The sequence below is a fragment of the Mastomys coucha genome, unplaced genomic scaffold, assembly GCF_008632895.1.
Source record: "Mastomys coucha isolate ucsf_1 unplaced genomic scaffold, UCSF_Mcou_1 pScaffold21, whole genome shotgun sequence".
Lineage (NCBI taxonomy): Eukaryota > Metazoa > Chordata > Mammalia > Rodentia > Muridae > Mastomys > Mastomys coucha.
This window is the reverse complement of record NW_022196904.1, coordinates 17,952,113-17,956,454: the sequence shown is the minus strand read 5'-3', so window position 1 is coordinate 17,956,454 and position 4,342 is coordinate 17,952,113. Positions and strand designations below refer to the sequence as shown.

General features: G+C 41.6%; 1 pseudogene; it reads right to left on the bottom strand.

Annotated features, from left to right (window-relative positions):
• LOC116100304 overlaps positions 1 to 3,412 on the bottom strand; it is a 4,899-nt pseudogene extending 1,487 nt beyond the window's left edge.
• Positions 3,413 to 4,342: the final 930 nt, after the last annotated feature.

Here is a 4,342-nt window from a genome sequence, read left to right as displayed (position 1 = left end):
CTGAAGATGAAGCTGCTGATTGGGCCAAGTTGCTGACGAACTTGGGGGAGGGGTTTTGCTTTATCTACGGGTTTACTTGTAAAAAGGAGAATTCAGTGAATGATGGCGGACTGAAAGCACACCATGTTGGTTTAATTTTTTCAAACCCTTCCCACATTTCCGGTACCCTTAATTTTCAGGCCCTTTGACTCCCATTCCAGACGACCCATTTGTAAGAGTGGCTTCATTTACCTCATTGTCAGCCTCCTGCTCCCCATTTTCCTCATTTTGAGTGTCCCCATTGGCAGGTGTATCTCTTCCATTCTCTGCCTCCTCCACAACTTCCTTCTTCTCCTTCAAGTCCTTGGTGGTGATCTCTGAGCTGGTGTCCACTGCCCTACTGCTGCATCTGACATGGTGGGGGACTCCTGTGGTCAGATGCAGTGAGTGAGTGATTAGCTGAGTTCAAGGACTCCAGTGAGGAAGCTGCTAGAGCCCGTGTTGGAGGAGGCGGTGGGCAGCAATGGTGGCTGCTGTGAGTGCGGAGCATGACCCAGTAGCTATGCAAAGATGGCTTTTCAAAGCAGCCAGTCCAGTCTGCTCCTTTCTAAAGAAAAAAAAAAAGAAGCAGTGGATCTGAAGGAGAGGGAAAGTTGTGGGGTTACTGAGAGGAGAGGAAAATGGGGGGGGGGCTGTTGTTGAAGTAGATTGTATGAGAGAAGAATAAAGAAAAACCAGCAAAACAGAAAAAAAAGCAAGTTGCTATTTTGTCTAGGTTGGCTGTCCAATAAGTTTCTGAGTTTCCTGTGTCTATCTCTTCTATCTTAGTTACTGTTCTATTTTTGTAATTATGAACTAGGACCAAGGCACTTCATTAAACGAAGCATTAATTGTTGTCTTGCTTAGAATTTCAGAGGGTGAATCCATGATGATCATGGTGAAGAGCTTGGTGTTAGGCAGGCTCGTCACTGGAACAGGAGCTGAAAGTTATATCCTGATCTGTAAGCAGGAACGGGTGGGGATGGGCCTAGCATAGCATGGGACCTCAAAACCCATTCACAGTGGCACACTTCTAAGACCCCTCTTCCTGTTTCTTCCCAAACACCTTCACTAACTGGTTGAAAATATCAAATGCATGACTTTATGGGGTCCATTCTAGTTCAGTTTACGCTAGCACGCACGCACACACACACACACACACACACACACACACACACACACACACACCTATAGTATGTTGCAGTTGCAGACATTTGGAACCATGCATGTCTTGTACATAGTCTTGGAAGATTAACTGTGTGTCTGTTCTGAGTTGACTCAATAATTGTTAAGATGGAGGCTTTGATAAACTTTGAAAATATGAGATTCCTTTCTCTTTCCTCTCAAAGGCAGAATTATGTTCTTTCTTTTAATCCATTTTGAACTTTGCATGGATTCTAAGAAAAGACTTGCTGTATCTCCCCCGTGATGGGGTTTTCAGCCTATGTTGATGTGTTTGTCTCTATGATCCCTCCACTGCAGAGTAAAGAGCCAAGGTAAGACTAAGAGAGTATTTTTTTTTTTTTACAGTTTCCTCCAATGCCAAAATCAGCTTTAGACAGCACACAAAGATATATAGGCATGAAGATTTATCTCTTTTAGGTGGAAGCTTACTTGTCCTTTTTTTCCTCAGTAGATGCCCTCACTCCCCTTGAGAATCCCAGATCTCATATGAACTATGAAATACATTAGCGCCTACATAAAAAGGGTATCAACAGAAAGCATACATAATGATGGGAATTTAGGGAAACCACTGTAGCCAATTAAGCAGGAGAGTTTAGGCTCATTATATGAGGTGAAGTTACTCAGCATTAGACATTCTTGATCTTGCCTGGAGTTAGTAGGAATTTTGGAATGACCAAGTAGTATGACACTGCTTGACAACATTGAACTCTGGGTGTTGGGTTGACTTTAAGCCAATGTCAAATGTCCACTGACACTGCTATGGATGCTGAGACCTTAGACTTCCCCCTTGATAAAAAGTCATTTCAACTATGGATTTATGTCCTCAAATCTTTGTCTGACCAGAATCACTACATGGATCTATGTGGGTATGTTTGAAAAGTCAAATTTATATCCCTTAGGCAAAGAAGATGGATCTGCTCATGGGCCTCTTTTCAAGATGTAATTCCAAGCACAGTCAAACCACAAAAGCTTTGGTGTCCGCCATTCAAACCAGAGGTCATTAGCACTGCCCAATTCAGTGCTCACTGCCAACTGCCAAGGAGGACAGGATACCGGACTTTCATAGTCTGTGTTTAGATGGTTCGTTTCACAAGTGAACATAAATGTTAAGTATAAAACAATGACTGTCATTATGGCATTCTCAAGAATGTAGGTTATGTGTGTGTGACAATAATAATTATAGAAGAGGTCATAAGTTTAGAAGCAAATGGGAAGGGCCCAGGAGTAGTTGGAGGGGAGAAGAATGTGTGGAAATGATATAAACACAGTACTCATATATGAAATTCTCCAAAAATATTAAAAGGAATTTAAAGATATTGTTTTCACTACTTTATTTTACATTACATTTTTTCCTGTTATACAAAATATACTGATTTATACATGTCAGTTCTGTGAATTGTAATATAAATTATGTATTGTACAATAATTATTTATTTTTCATTTTTATTATTTATTCCAGAATTTTTGTATTGTATTTTGATCATGTTTATTTCACACCCTCATGTCCTCTTAGATCCAAATGTCATTTCAAAGCCATCTAACTAGGTGTTGTCTTTACTAAAAGAAAAAAAAAACAAATAATGAGAACTGGTTCTTCAAAACCTCTCACTCTGTATCTTGTCCAGTAGTGGATTTCTTTAATTCCCATCTATTGTAAGAAGTTTCTCTCATGATGTTGAGTGACATACCGATTTATGGGTATGTCAATATGTCATTACATTTATTTGAGTTTTTTTCCTTTGCTTCTCAGGCGCTGTTAAGTCTCACCTTTTCTTTTTTATTTGGTTATTATATTTATTTACATTTCAAATATTATCTGTAGAGGGAATATTTAATAAAATGAATCCACCCCGTAAACTTGCTTTTCCTCTGGGCCACGTTCTTGAGCCAGCATTACCACATCCCAGCGAGCTCTTATTCTCTCCCAGCTATTAAAAACATCTCGCTCACATGCAACTCTTTACACATGCCCACAATCATTCATCTAAATATTGCTTAAGACATGGTAAGTAAAGCATGACTCTTAAGGTCTTAATATCCAATCAGATTTATATAATAATAAAAATCACAATCTACAAGATGCCAATACAATAATTTCAGAACCCAATAATAAAAACAATATTCTAACCCAATAAATCTATTTTGTAAAAGCCTTTGCTTGGTTGTATAACCTCATGGGGTCTGGCTCGTCCTCATCATTTGCCTCCATGATCTCCTCTCTCCTCCTGCTCCTGACCTTTTTCCTTTTCCAACTTTCACTCCACCTCTCTATTCCTGCCCAATCACAGCTCTGTCACTGCCCTAATGTGATTGGGCAGAGAAAACACTGAAGCAATTATTCCCCCTTCCCAGTTTCACCTCCACAAATCCCCATCCCATCCCCTATTCCTTCTAACCCCTATTCTGAGGTTGATCACCCACCCACCCACTCCAGCCTCACCACCCTAGCATTCTCCTATGTTGGGGCATCCAGACGCCACAGCACCAAGGGCGTCCCCTCCCATTGATGCCACATAAGGCCATCCTCTGCTACATAAGTAGCTGGAACCATGGGTCCATCCATGTGTACTCACTGGTTGGTGGTTTAATCCCTGGGAGCTCAGGGAGTTGGGGGCAGTCTGTTTGGTTGATATTATTGTTCTTTCTATGGGCTGCAAACTCCTTCAGCGATTTCAATCCTTCCCCTAACTCCTCCATTGGGGTCTCCGTGCTCTGTCGGATGGTTGCCTGGGAGCATCCTCATCTGTATAGGTCAGGATCTGGCAGAGCCTTCAGGGGACAGCTATACCCAGCTTCTATCAGTAAGTGTTTCTTGGTATCAGCAATAGTGTCTGGGTTTCATGTCTGCAGATGGGATGGATTCCTAGGTAGAGCAGTCTGCGTGGCCTTTCCTTCAGTCTCTGCTCCACTCTTTGTCCCTGCATTTCCTTTAGAAGGAACAATTCTGTGTTAATATATTTGAGATGGGTGTGTGGCCCCATCACTCAACTGGGGGCCATGCCTAACCTCTGTATATGGTCTCTACAGTTTTTCTCTCCCCTTTGTTGGGTATTTCAGCTAATGTCATCGCCCTTGGGTAATGGAGACTCTTGCATTCCTGGCATCTGGGACTTTCTAGTGACAACTCCCAGTTCTCCAT